The sequence below is a fragment of the Callithrix jacchus genome, chromosome 22 (assembly GCF_049354715.1).
Source record: "Callithrix jacchus isolate 240 chromosome 22, calJac240_pri, whole genome shotgun sequence".
Taxonomy (NCBI): Eukaryota; Metazoa; Chordata; class Mammalia; order Primates; family Cebidae; genus Callithrix; species Callithrix jacchus.
In genome coordinates this window covers 16,429,337-16,444,261 of record NC_133523.1, presented here as the reverse complement: position 1 = coordinate 16,444,261, position 14,925 = coordinate 16,429,337, and the positions used below count along the sequence as shown (strand labels likewise).

Sequence of the window (14,925 nt, the reverse complement as noted above, 5' to 3'; positions counted from 1 at the left end):
TGAGTGGTGGGGCAAGAGCACGTGAGGCAGAGGTTACAGCACGTGGAAAGTTTTCGAGGCACGAGAGTACATGTGTGTTTGGGATACAACAGGGGGAACCCCGGGCCTGCATGGAACAGGGCAACACTTATTCTGCACCACCTGCGTGCCAGGCATTTTACTGTATTAGCTCATTGCATACAAGCACAAAACAATGAGGTAGGAACAGTTACTGTGGTCACTTTCAGAGGAAAGGAGAGGAAACAGATTTGGAGGAAGTCACCAGGTTTGTAAGTGGTAGAGCCGGTTTGAACCCAAGTAGGTCTGACTCCAGATCCAGCCTGTGCGAGGGACTGCCTGCGTTACGCACCTGGGTACCTCTCTCTCCCCAGATGATCCCCTTTAGCCATTTTATTTTATTTTATTGAAATGGAGTCTCATTCTGCCACCCAGGCTGGAGAGCAACGGCGTGATCTCAGCTCACTGCAACCTCTGCCTCACAGGTTCAAGCGATTCCCCTACCTCAGCCTCCTGAGTAGCTGTGATTACAGGCACCTGCCACCATGCCCGGCTAATTTTGGTATTTTAGTGGAGACACAGTTTCACCATGTTGGCCTGGCTGCTCTTGAATTCCTGACCTCAAGTGATCCTCCTGCCTCGGCCTCCCAAAGTCCTGGGATTACAGGCACGAGCCACCGTGCCTGACCCCCTTTAGTCCTTTGACCTGACAAATCACCTTGCTTGGAACTTTAGGACAGTAGCCCACGCCCAGGAAAGATTGTACCGCCTTCCTCAGGAGTGAGCTCCCCGTCTCTGAGAGTATGCGAAGCAAAGCAGGACAGAAATGGGAAAGATCTGGGAAGGAGACTCAGCCTCCCGCTGCTGTTTATTATCTGGCTTGTTCAGCCCAACTTCCTCCCTGGCTGGTGTGTAACAGCGGCTGGCCACGTGCCGTCTACCATTCTTGCACTCCACTTCCTCTCTCTCTTTTTGCTTCTGGCATCCTTCCTCTATCCTTGTCCCTCCCCCTTGGCTCCCTTCCCTGTGTCCCTGTGATTGCTTATGTTATTGCTGTGAGCAGTAATGGCGGTGGGAGTATCTCTGTTGGGTACTATCTCCCCTAAAAGGCTGGAACATTTTGGAAGCCTGAGGCCTCTCTGGGGCCCTGGCCTTGTGCAACACAAGGCTTGGGCATCCGGGAAGGGATATGATAAAGTCTTTTGGAATGGGCTGAAAGGCCTATTTGTCCACCATTCACTCATTCATTCATTCACTTCTTCCTTGTATATTTATGGATGGGTCCAGGGTTTGAACCCAAGAGCTTCTGAATGGAACTCTATCCACTTCCACTTTCTTCTGCCTATGCTGTGAGTTATAATTGTTGGTACTTTTTTTTTTTTTTGATATGGAATCTCATTCTGTCACCTAGGCTGGAGTGCAGTGGCGTGACCTCAGCTCACTGTAAGTTCCACTTCCCGGGTTCAAGGGATTCTCCTGCCTCAGCCTCCTGAGTATCTGGGATTACAGGCACCCACCACCTTGCCCTGCTAAGTTTTGTATTTTAAGTAGAGACATGAAGTCTCACCATGTTGGCCAGGCTGGTCTCGAACTCCTGACCTCAAGTGATCTGCCCCACTTGGCCTCCAAACTGCTGGGATTACAAGTATGGGCCACTGCACCAGCCTGTGGCTATTCATTCTAGTAATAGTTGGTCTTAAAGGGCCTGAGGTGCGAAGAAATGTCTCTACTGGGGGATCTGATTTTGGGGTGAAAGTATCCCCTACTACATTTTTGGGGAATAAAGTCCTGAGTGTCGTGGCCGGGCGCCTGTAATCCCAGCACTTTGGGAAGCCAAGGTGGGTGGATCACGAGATCAGGAGATTGAGACCATCCTGGCTAACACGGTGAAACTCCGTCTTTTCTGAAAAAAAAAAAAAAAAAAAAAAAAAAAAAAAAAAAAATTAGCCAGGTGTGGTGGCGCGTGCCTGTAGTCCCAGCTACTCCAGAGGCTGAGGCAGGAGAATTGCTTGAACCAGGGAGGTGGAGGTGGCAGTGAGCTGAGACCGTGCCACTGCACTCCAGCCTGGGTGACAGAGTGAGACTTCGTCTCATTTAAAACATGTCCTGGGTGTCTGGAGCCATAAGGTTTTCTTGTCCCAAAGCAAAGCATCTCCCAGCCTTGAGGACTCTGGTGTGGGGCAAGTGGGGAGCGTTTCCCTAGCAATTGAGATGCCTCTGGGACCACTGCCCAAATCCCAGGCATGGGACTGAGGTCTTTGATCTCTGGCCCAGCTCCATGACTGTTTCAAGGTCACCATCCCCAGAGGGGTCAGATGATGACATTCATGGGGGAAATGGAACCCTGGGCTCTCAGGATTCTGGGATGTTCTCATCTGCTTCTCCTGGCAATTATTTTCTCATTTTAACATTTTTTGTTGAGATTTACTATAGACATGGGCTGAGGGTAGTGGCTCACAACTGTAATCCCAATATTTTTTGGAGGTGAGGCAGGTGGATCACTTGAGGTCAGGAGGTTGACACCAGCCTGGCCAACCTAGTGAAACTCTATCTCTACTAAAAATACAAAAATTAGCCAGGTGTGGCAGTGGGCACCTGTAATTTCAGCCAGTCGGGAGGCTTAGGTGGGAGGATCACTTGAGCCTGGAATGTGGAGATTGCAATGAACTGAGATCACGTCACTGCACTCCAGCCCAGCCTGGGTGACAGAATGGACACACTCTCTCTCTCTCTCTGTTTCTCTCTCTCTCTCTCTCTCTCAGAGAAAGATCATGGCATTATCTCAGCTCACTGCTCTCTTAGAAAGAGAGAAGTGGGGCGCATATATATATATACACACACACATACACACACATATGTAGAGAGGGAGAGAGAACATAGATAGATAGATAGATAGATAGATAGATAGATAGATAGATAGATAGATACTCACCTCAGCCTCCCAAAGTGCTGGGATTACAGGCATGAGACACCTCACCCTGCTGAATACCCATTTTCAATTCTCATGGTTTGTACTTGGAAGTGGAATTGCTTGACATGGTCACATTCATGAATGTCAGGAGCTTAATGCAATGACAATCCTTTAGCCAGAATCTAGTACATCCCCGGCCCTCAGGTGGGTTCTGCCCTGACCCCTCTCCATCACTGGAGGGGTGTTTCTTGGGTTGTGATCCTCCTGCCTCAGCCTCCCGAGTAGCTGAGATTGCAGGCACCTGCTACCTCGCCTAGCAAATTTTTGTATTTTTAGTAGAGACAGGATTTCTCCATGTTGGCCAGCCTGGTCTCGAACTCCCAACCTCAGGTGATCCACCTGCCTCAGCCTCCCAAAGTGCTGGGATTACAGGCATGAGCCGCCGCACCCAGCCTCTTTTTTTTTTTTTTTTAAAGACATGGTCTCACTCCATCATCCAGGCTGGAATGCAGTGGCCCAATCTCAGCTCACTACAACCTCTGCCTCCAGGGCTCAAGTGATCCTCCCACCTGAGCCTCCTGACTAGCTGGAACTACAGGTGCAAGCCACCACTGCTGGTTAATTTTTATATTTTTTGTAGAGATGGCATTTTGCCATATTGCCCAGGCTTGTCTCAAACTCCTGAACTCATGTGATCCACCTGCCTCAGCCTCCCAAAGTGCTGGGATTACAGGCATAAATCACTGCACCTGGCCTCCATTTTGACCATTTTACAGTGTACAAATCAGTGACATTGAGTGCATTCACAACATTCACGATGTCGTGCCATTCTCACTAATATCTAGTTCCAGAATACTTCCATCCTCTCAAAAAAAACTCGGCCCTAGGCCAGGCGTGGTAGTTCATGCCTGTAATCCTAGCACTGTGGGAGGCAGAGGCAGGAGGATCTCTTGAGCTCAGGAGTTCGAGATCAGGCTGGACAACATAAGGAAACCCTATCTCTATTCAGATTTTTTTTTTTTTGAGATGGAGTCTTGCTTTGTCATCCAGGCTGGAGTGCAGTGGCATGATCTCGGCTCACTGCAACCTCTGCCTCCTGGGTTCAAGTGATTCTTCTGCTTCAGCCTCCTGAGTGGCTGGGATTACAGGCATGCACCACCCCGCCCGGCGAATTTTTGTGTTTTTAGTAGAGGGGTTTCACCATGTTGGGCAGGCTGGTCTCAAACTCCTAATCTCAGGTGATCTTTCCGCCTCAGCCTCCCAAAGTGCTGGGATTACAGGTACGAACCACCATGCCCAGCCTAGAATTTTTTAAGTGAAAATTTTTTAAAAAGGAAAGAAAAGTAACATTGTCCTCATCAGCAGTCACTCCCTGATACAGCTCCCCCAGTCCCTCACAACCATAAGTCAGCCTCCTGTCCCAAGGATTTGCCCATTCTTGGCATTTCCTGGAGTAGGTGACCCTTAGCAGCTGACTTCCTTCACACAGCACAGTGTTTTCCAGCTTCACTCACGTTGCAGCCCGTGTCTGTGCGTTATTCCCTTTTCCTGGCTGAGTAATATTCCTGTGTGTGGATGGGCCACGTTTCTTCGTCCATTCATCTGTTAATAAACATTGGGTTGTTCCCACCTTTTGGCTAGCATGATTATTGGCTCTTGTGATTCCACCTTTTGGCTAATTTTTGCCGTGAACATTTTTGTCCAAGTTTTTGTTGGAGTGCCCATATTCTTTCTCCCTCCCTTCCTTCCCCCCTTCCCTCTGTTCTTTCTTTCTTTCCTTTCTTTCTTCTCTTTCCCTCCCTCCCTCCTTCCCTCCCTCCCTCCCTCCCTCCCTCCCTCCCTCCCTCCCTCCCTTCCTTCCTTCCTTTCTTTTTTGTGATGGAGTCTCACTTCGTCACCCAGGCTGGAGTGCAGTGGCACGATCTCAGCTCACTGCAACCTCTCCTCCCGGGTTCAAGCGATTCTCCTGCCTCAGCCTCTCAAGTAGCCGGGACCACAGGCCCACACCACCATGGCTGGCTAATTTTTGTCTTTTTAGTAGAGACAGGGTTTTACCATGTTGGCCAGGCTGGTCTCGAACTCCTGTCCTCAGGTGATTGGCCCACCTCAGCCTCCCAAAGTGCTGGGATTACAGGTGTGAGCTACCGCACCAGGCTGAGCACCCATTTTCCATTCTTGTGGTTCATACCTGGAGGTGGAATGTTTGATCATATGGTAACTGTATGTTTAGCTTTTGTTTCCTCTTTTTCAACAGGGTCTCCCGCTGTGGCCCATGCTGGTGTGCAGTGGTACATCCATGGCTCACAGTAGCCTTGATCTCCCAAGCTCTAAACAATCCTCCCACCCCAGCCTCCCGAGGAGCTGGGACCAGTGGTTCATGACTGTAATCCTAGCACTTTAGGAGGCCAAGGCAGGAGGATCTCTTGAGCCCAGTAGTTCACGGCCAGGCTGGTGCATGGCCACCATACCTGGCTAATCTAATTTTTTTTTTTTTTTTTTGTAGATGGAGTTTTGCTCTTGTTGCCCAGGCTGGAGTGTAAGGGCATGATCTCAGCTCACCCCAACCTCCACCTTCCGGATTCAAGCGATTCTCCTGCCTCAGCCTCCTGAGTAACTGGGATTACAGGCATGCGCTACCACACCCAGCTAATTTTGTATTTTTAGTATAGTTGGGGTTTCTCCATGTTGGTCAGGCTGGTCTCGAACTCCTGACCCATGATCCACCCACTTTGGCCACCCAAAGTGCTGGAATTACAGGCATGAGCCACTGCGCCCAGTCCTTTAATTTTTAATTATTTTTTTTTAGAGATGGAGACTTGCTACATTCCCCAGGCTGCTCTTGAACTCCTGGCCTCAAGCGATCCTCCCACCTTGGCCTTCCAAAGTGTTAGGATGACTGGTATGAGCCGAAGCACCTGGCTTGTGTTTAGCTTTTTGCGGAACGGCCAGACTGTGTTTCACACCAGCTGTACCATTTCAGCCTCCCACCAGCACTCTATGGGAGTTCCAATAGCCCCACATCCTCACCAACACTTCCGTGGGGTTTTTCTTTTAAAAACAATGGTGGGATGGCCAGATGCGGTGGCTCATGCCTGTAAATCCCAGCACTTTGGAAGGCCAAGGTGGGCGGGTCACAAGGTCAGGAGTGCGAGACCAGCCTGGCCAACATGGTGAAACCTCGTCTCTACTAAAAATACAAAAATTACCTGGGTGTGGTGGTGGGTGCCTTAATCTCAGCTACTTGGGGGACTGAGGCAGGAGAATCACTTGAAACCAGGAGGCAGAGATTGAAGTGAGTCAAGATCATGTCACTGCACTCCAGCCTGGGTGACAGAGTAAGACTCTGTCTCAAAAAAATAAAAAAAAATTTATTGCCACTGGGTACCAATTTTTCACTATTTATCCATTCACCTCTTGGTGGGCATTTGGGTTATTTCCAGGTTGCAGGAATTAAGGGGCTAAGTTCTCCTTGACCTTCTGAAGGTTCATGAAAAGTCATTGCTATGAGGCTAATTGATAACTAGGAAAAAAGGCATTCAAGTTTATTTAATGTGTACGTGGGAACCTTCCGAATGAAGCCCCCCAAGCCACAGCGGAAGGTGTCTATTTTAATGTTGGTTTTACAAAGTATGGGCAGTGCTGTAGAAATAACATTGGGCTGGCCAGGTGTGGAGGCTCACGCCTGTAATCCCAGTATTTTTTGAGGCTGAGGCGGGTGGATCACCTGAGATCAAGAGTTCGAGACCAGCCTGGCTAATATGGTGAACCCCTGTCTCTACTACAAATACAAACATTAGCCGGGAGTGGTGGTGGGTGCCTGCAATCCCAGCTACGTGGGAGGCTGACGCAGGAGAATCACTTGCCTTCCGGAGGAGGAGTTTTCAGTGAGCCGAGATCACGTCACTGCCCTGGGTGACAGAACAAGATTCTGTCTCCAAAAACCAAAATAAAAAACAGAGATTGGGCAAAAAAGGTAGTGTCAACGAGCAGAGACGGGGTGGGGAAGCCCTGCAAGGCCTGTCTGTCTGGATTCTTCTCGGCTCTCGGAGCAGCATTTCTTCCTTCCGGGTACAGGGCAGGACCTTCGCTGGAATGGGGATCTTATGACGTACAAATGAGGTAGGTTAGATTTTTTTTTTTTTTTCAACAGAGTCTCACTCTTTTGCCCAGGCTGGAGTGCAGTGGCACGCTCTCGGCTCACTGCAACTTCTGCCTCCCAGGTTCAAACCACTCTCCTGCCTCAGCCTCCTGAGTAGCTGGGATTACAGGTGCACGCCACTGTGCCTGGCTAATTTTTTTGTACTTTTAGTAGAGATGGAGTTTCACCATGTTGGTCAGGCTGGTCTCCAATTCCTGACCTCAAACAATCCACCTGCCTTGGCCTCCCAAAGTGTTGGGATTACAGGTGTGAACCACTGCACCTGGCCAATTTCTTCTTATTTTTTGAGACGGAATCTTGCTCTGTCAGCGAGGCTATAGTGCAGTGGCACAATCTTGGCTCATGGCATACTCTGCCGCCCAGATTCAAGCAATTCCCCTGCCTCAGCCTCCTGAGTAGCTGGGACTACAGGCATGCGCTACCACACCCGGCTAATTTTTTTGTATTTTAGTAGAGACAGGGTTTTACCATGTTAGCCAGGATGATCTTGAACTCGTGATCCACCCACCTCAGCCTCCCAAAGTGCTGGGATTACAGGCATGAGCCACTGCATCTGGCCACATGGCCAATTTCTTTATGGCCAGCTTTTACACAGAAGGGCAGAGGGCAAGTTCATCATATATATATGTATATGTATATGTATATGTATATGTATATGTATATGTATATGTATATGTATATGTATATATGTGTGTGTGTGTGTGTGTGTATATTTTAACAAAACCAGGTTGCTCAGAAAGTTAGTCATATTTTTAGGGTTTATGGCTGGTTCTGGGGAAAAGCAGTTCTGGTTTCTTATTTTTCTTTTCTTTTTTTTTTTTTTTGAGACGGAATTTCGCTCTTGTTACCCAGGCTGGAGTGCAATGGCGCCATCTCGGCTCACCACAACCTCCGCCTCCTGGGTTCAGGCAGTTCTCCTGCCTCAGCCTCCCGAGTAGCTGGGATTACAGGCACGCACCACCATGCCCAGCTAATTTTTTGTATTTTTAGTAGAGACGGGGTTTCACCATGTTGACCAGGATGGTCTCGATCTCTTGACCTCGTGATCCACCCGCCTCGGCCTCCCAAAGTGCTGGGATTACAGGCGTGAGCCACCGCGCCCGGCGGTTCTGGTTTCAATGTCCTATTTTGAGGAAAAAGGATTCTAGTCTCTGTGGTAAGCGTGGGGAAAGAATGGGCCTTGGAGACAGGATAGGGTGAGATCAGAGAAAATCTCTTGTTTCTGAGACCTTCATTTTGGGGGTATTGTTTTCTGAGCCTAAACAAGGTGTTGACAATCGTGGATGAAGTTGTTTTGAGGGCCAGGCGTGGGGGCTCATGCCTATAATTCCAGCACTTTGGGAGGCCAAGGCAGGAGGATTGCTGGAGGCCAGAAGTTCGAGACCAGACTGGGCAACATAATGAGATCCTATGTCCCAAAAAATCTTTGAGGAAAGAGCTGTTTTAAGCTTTTTTATACATATCTTTTGGTGAATATACACCCTTTCACTCTGGTGAGTGCCCAGGGTCGGAATAGCTGGATTAACAAATATCTGGAGTGTTTCCTCCCTCACGTCCTCACCAGCCTTCCAGTTGTCAGATTTTTTTGTTTTTTGAGACAGGGTCTCACTTTGTCACCCAGGCTGGAGTGCAGTGGCATCTCACCATTATACCTGGCTAATTTTTGTATTTTTACTAAAATACTAAAGTAGAGACGGAGTTTCGCTGTGTTGCCCAGGCTCGTCTTGAACTCCTGGGCTCATAATTCCCCTGCCTCGGCCTCCCAAAGAGCTAGGATTGCAGGCGTGAGCCACCATGCCTGGCCTAGATCTTTTTTTTTTTTTAGAAAGAGTCTTGCATGATCTTGGCTCACTACAAACTCTGCCTCCCAGGTTCAAGTGATACTTCCACCTCAGCCTCCCGAGTAGCTGGGATTATAGGCGCCTGCCACCACGCCTGGTGAATTTTTGTATTTTTGGTAGAGACAGGGTTTAGGTTTACCATGTTGGCCAGACTGGTCTTGAGCTCCCGACCTCATGTGATTGGCCCGCCTCGGCCTCCCAAAGTGCTGGGATTACAGGCTTGAGCCACCATGCCCAGCCTTTTTTTTTTTTTTAAGAGGCAAGGCCACACTCTTGCCCAGGCTGGAGTGCAGTAGCATGATCATGGCTCACTGCATCCCTGACTTCCTGGGGTCAAGTGATCTTCATGCCTCTGCCTCCTGAATAGCTGGGACTACAGGTGTGTGGCACCATGCCAAGCTAATTTGAAAAAAAAATTTTTTCTGATAGAGACGGTAGTCTCACTATGTTGCCCAGCTTGGTCTCAAACTCCTGGGCTCAAGCAATCCTCCCGCCTCGGCCTCCCAAAGCTCAGGGATTACAGGTGTGAGCTACGGCGCCACACTCAGGTTGTCAGATTTCACATATTCACCTTTCTTGCCTCCTTGCCTCGCCCTCAGGGCAACCCCGTGTATCAGCATTTACTAAGCACTTGTGTTGACGATGTTCCTGTTCTGGGTGCTGGTGCTAGTGATGGTGCGATTCAGCCACGGGAATGGTGTGGAAAGGACAGAGCTGCTCGTCCTGAGTGCGATTCACTCCTGGTCTGAGATGCCAGGAGGCCTGATGTCCCTTTAGTCACAAGATTTGTGTGTTAGTTCATTTCATCTTTGCAACCACCTGGGGCATGGGCTTTGAGTAAACACATATCGTAGCCTGGAAAGTGAGGGTCAGAGACGTCGAGGGACAGATCCAGTGGCCTGTTCATTGACTGGGATGTGAACCCAGGGCAACTGACTGTAGGCCCTGCCACAGATCCAGTCATTCATTAATTCAATAAACCCTCCCTGACAACTTTCCTAGCTGGGTGATGCTGGAATACGCAAGTGGTCTCAGTCCTGGTGCCCAAGGAGACATCGGTCTGGAGGAAGATCAGCTGGACACAGAGGCCCCCATCTCTGTGACATCAGGGCTGGGATAGAGGGTGAAGCCAGGAGCTGGGGAAGTGGGGACTATGAAAAGACAGGGAACTTATTCTGAAAAACGAGTCTTTGCAATTAGGGTTTTGACAAGTGCATAGGAGTTTGCCAGTCTGATGACGCATTCATTTACTTAACAATCCCCCCTGCTCACTACTGCCAGCCAACCCCTCTGTGCTACTCTCACTCCCCTGGCCTCAAGGATCCTCCAGGCGGAGGGAGACAGAACCAGATACAGAGTCCCCAGGTGATTATGAATGGGCTGGAAGAAGAGGTGAGTGCAGGAGATGTCCTGGGTAGAGGAACTGGGGAGAAGAGGTCTCACAGTCCCCGGAAGCCCCCAGGTACCCAAGTCGATCTTTGAGACCAGATGAATCCATTAATTATGGATTATTAATTATGCATTCAGCATACGTTTCTTGAGTACCTACTATGTGAGGCAATGGAGAGACAAAGCTTTCTGAGACCCAGACCTGGCTTGTAAGAAACTTACCGCCTGCTTGGGAGGCAAATATGAAATCTGATGTGATAAGAGCAGCTGACCTCTTCCACCCAGTTTTGGGAGTCAGGAAAGGTTTCCTGGAGAAGTGGACATCTCGGCAGAGACAGGGGGATAAAGCAGTTTATCCCAGAGGAGAGGGGAAAGGGTGTTCCTGGCTGTGGGAACAGCGTGTGCGGGGCAGATGTGTGGGAAAAATTAAAGACTTCCAGGGAGGCTGCAGGCCAGAGGATGGGAGAAGTGATGGGAAGCTGAAATGGCCAATCAACGAGCAAGAAGGAACTTGTAGGCGGAGCTTTTCATGTGCGCCTTCTCATTGGTCACCAATCCTGGTCCAGGCAGCGGCAGTCACAGGGGCGTAATCAGGGGCTGTGCTGCATCCCAGCCACGTGGTCCAGATCCCGAGCTGGATGAGACCTGCCGGGTTGGTGTGCAGTGTTGTTACCCCGGCGTAGGTGACCAAGCTGCGTCCGGAACCAGTTTCCAATTCCCGCCCAGGTCTGTGCCCCCAAGTGGCACCATGTCTCGACATCCAGACCCGCACCAAGTCAAAGGGTCACCAACGTCCCCGAACCTCCCTTTCTACTAGTGACCCTATTGTAAAACGTGAGGTTGAGGGGTCAAGGGCACAGACACCAAGCTTGCTGGAGTTCAAATCTCAGCTCTGTCCCTCCCCAGAGATGCGACCTCCCTGGGCCTCGGTTTCCATTGAACTGGTAGGATCGCTGTGGGGGTTAAAGGACTTAAAATAGCCTGAGGACGCAAGCCTGCATGTGCTAAGTGCTCACCTGGTGTTACTTACTTCTGTAATTTATCATTTTGCTTTGGAAATCTACTGGCTACAAGTAGCTCTCTGGCAGCTGGCAGCAATCTGGCTGAGGTCTTCCTAGGGAGAGCGAATCAACCCCGGGTCTGCTTCTAGATGCATCGATACCCGCCGCAGACTCCCAAAGTGCTGGGATTACAGGCGTGAGCCACCATGCCCAGTAAAACATTTTTATAGGGCCCCAGAGTGCTTTTCAGCTTCGGGCACCAAGGGTCTGAGACAGGCCTGCCTGACAGTCCCCTTCTGGTGGTCCTATAGGTATGAGAAGTCAGAGCCCTGAGTTGGAGTCCAGCAGTGTCTCCTACTACCTGGGTGGTTTGGGCAAATGCATTGGCGTTTCTGATCCATGGTTTTCTTATGGGTCAAAGGAAAGAGAGGCCCCACGGTGAGTGTTGTCTGCCTTCCCTACCTCAGCTCCTTAGCTTGGGTGCAAGTCCATCAGGTCTCCAGCCAGTCTGGAGTGGGGAAACAGGTCTCAGAGGATTGGCATGAGTCCCGGGGTAGCCCTGAGCTAGGGCGGGTCTAGGGACCTGGCTGGATCTAGTGGAGTTCCTGACCTCAAGTGATCTGTCCTCACCGGCCTTCCAAAGTACTGGGATTACAGGCGTGAGCCACCGCGCCCGGCCAATTTTTTGTATTTTTAGTAGAGACGGGGTTTCACCATGTTGGCCAGGATGGTCTCTATCTCTTGACCTCCTAATCTGCCCGCCTCGGCCTCCCAAAGTGCTGGGATTACAGGCGTGAGCCACTGCACCTGGCAAAAAAAAAAAAAAACAATTTTATACTATCATTTTAGGAGATTTAGGGGAAGGGCAGCCAGTGGAGTGCAGCAGTGAAGGGCCTCAGCTGGCCTTCCTACATTCTAATCCTAGCTCAGTTTCCCCATCTGCAAACTCTATTATGGGAATTAAATAAGTGTTTGTAGAGTTCTGCCCCATGTCTGGCACACTGCAGGCACTTATTAAATAAATTAACCCTCAGAGGGTCCCTGGCTCCCGCTACTACTTGCCGGGGATCGCCCAATGGCCTAGTGCTGACCCCTGCTGGCCACTCTGTGGATTTTGGACTGAGACCCCGCCTCTGAGTCCGGAACCCCGCCCACATTGGGTCTGAACCTATTACATTCCTTTGTCTTCCTTTATTTCCCGCTTCTGTCTCATCCTCTTGACCAATCCAATCGCTTCTGTTTATGATCCATCCAATCCCATCCAACGTCTCCAGGCCTATTTACTGCCTCTGGTTAATTCCAGCCTACAGCTCTGCTGGGCAGGCCCCGGAACTTTCAAACCATTGATGTTGCTTTCGTCCCATTTAATTCTTTAGGTAACCATTGTTGTTATTATTGTTATTTTTGAGACGCAGTCTCGCTCTTGTTGCCCAGGCTGGAGTGCAATGGTGCGATCTTTGCTCACTGCAACCTTGGCCTCCTGGGTTCAAGCGATTCTCCTGCCTCAGTCTCCCGAGTAGCTGGGATTACAGGCACCGCCACTACACCCAGCTAATTTTTGATTTTTAATAGAGACGGGGTTTCACTATGCTGGCCAGGCTGGTCTCGAACTCCTGACCTCAGGTGATCCACCTGCCTCGGCCTCCCAAAGTGCTGGGATTACAAGCGTGAGCCACAGCACCCGGCTGGAAATTATTATTATTATTATTAGTTGCTGTCATTGTCGTTGTTGTTTTTGAGACAGAGCCTCACTCTGTTGCCCAGGCTGGAGTGCAGTGGCGTGATCTTGGCGCGACTCCACCTCCTAGGTTCAAGCGACTCTCCTGCCTCAGCCTCCGGAGTAGCTGGGATTACCGCCGTGCACTACCACGCCCAGCTAATTTTAATTTTTTTAATAGAGTCAGGGTTTCACCATGTTGGCCAGGCTGGTTTCGAACTCCTGACCTCAGGTGATCTGCCCGCCTTGGTTTTCCAAAGTGCTGGGATTACAGACGTGAGCCATCGCACCCAGCTGAAACCATTATTTTTTATCCTCATTTTATAGGCAATAAGCCAAGGTTGCCCTCATCCATTTCTCTGTTCCAGGCGGCCTGACAGCTACAACTAGGATAAAAGCCCAATTTCACAACGTTTGCACACGCCCTGCCCTCAGCCAGGAATGTCCTTCCTTCAATTTCCTGTGCTGAGCGAGATCCTCCTTGCTTACTGGACCCCTGACCTTGGGAAAGAGGGAGCCGCAGAGAAGAAAGGGCAAGAGAAGATGGAGACAGGACCGGCATAATTAAGTGGAGGGATGAGAAGGCTCAAATCAATAGCTTTGGAATGAGCCGAGCCGTTGGTAGGAAGAAAATGGGGCACCAGAGCTTAAAAATGAATTAGATCCGAGTGATCAATGGTGAGCGTGGAAACGTTCCCTTTGAGATGAGCCCGGCATGGGTATGGGTGTGGATCCAGGCTGTGTTCATTGACTGAATGAACGATTACACAGACGCCTGCATTGCAGAAACAGCCTGTTCTGAGAGTTAGTCCTGCCCCATTTCACATCCCAACCTTGTCCCCCTCCCCTGCCCCGCTGCCCCAAACTCTCAGGAATTCAGTCTCCTCATCTATAAATGGGCACTTGACTGTAATCCCAGCACTTTGGGAGGCCGAGGCGGGTGGATCACGAGGTCAGGAGATGGAGATCATCCGGGCCAGCATGGTGAAACCTCGTCTCAAATACAAAGAAAAAAATTAGCGGGGTGTGGTGGTGCATGCCTGTAGTCCCAGCTACTTGGGAGGCTAAGGCAGGAGAATCGCTTGAACCTGGGAGGCAGAGGTTGTGGTGAGCCGAGATCGAGCCACTGCACTGGAGCCTGGCGACAGAGGGAGACTCTGTCTCAAAAAATAAATAAATAATAAATAAGCACTTGAAAGAAGAAGAGAAGCACCCACGGCAAGCCCAGGGACCCTAAATTCCACAGTCCCTGAAGATAACATTCCTGCTGACCTGATAACACGGAGTGGCTTGGACAAGGACAGAGCTGTAAAGGGCGGACCCCTGGGTGTGATGTCTTGGCTTTGATGGTCCTGGAAGAGCGGGGTGTACCTTGACCTTGTATCTACATTCTTGCCCCACCTGGCCACGCCTCACTGCATGTTGTTAATTATCCAGTTGGCAACTCCAGCCCGCATATCCCCAGAGCTGCAGACCCCAGGCTCCAATGGCATTGGATATTTCCACTGGGTGCCTTGCAGGCGTCTCGCACTCACAAGGCCAAATGTGGCTCTCAGAATAGTCACTTGCCCTGAGACCTGCCCCTCCTCCATCCTGTTAGGGGCTCCACTATTACACAGTTGCCTGGGGCCTGATTTCTGGATACTGTTTATTTTTTTGAGATGGAGTTTTGCTCTTGTTGCCCAGGCTGGAGTGCAATGGCGCCATCTCGGCTCACCGCAACCTCAGCCTCCTGGGTTCAAGTGATTCTCCTGCTTCAGCCTCCCGAGTAGCTAGGATTCCAGTCGCCCACCACCACGCCCGGCTAATTTTTTGTATTTTTAGTAGAGATAGGATTTCTCCATGTTGGTCAGGCTGGTCTCAAACTCTCGACCTCAGGTGATCCACCCTCCTCAGCCTCCCAAAGTGTT

General features: G+C 50.1%; 1 protein-coding gene across 1 annotated transcript in view; it reads left to right on the top strand.

The window, feature by feature from the left end:
- Nucleotides 1-6,791: 6,791 nt before the first annotated feature.
- UNC13A (unc-13 homolog A) overlaps nt 6,792-14,925 on the top strand; it is a 109,600-nt gene continuing 101,466 nt past the window's right edge. The window contains exon 1 of the mRNA XM_054250575.2: nt 6,792-7,027. The gene's annotated coding sequence lies outside the window, so the exon portion shown is untranslated. The remainder of the gene's footprint in view (nt 7,028-14,925) is intronic.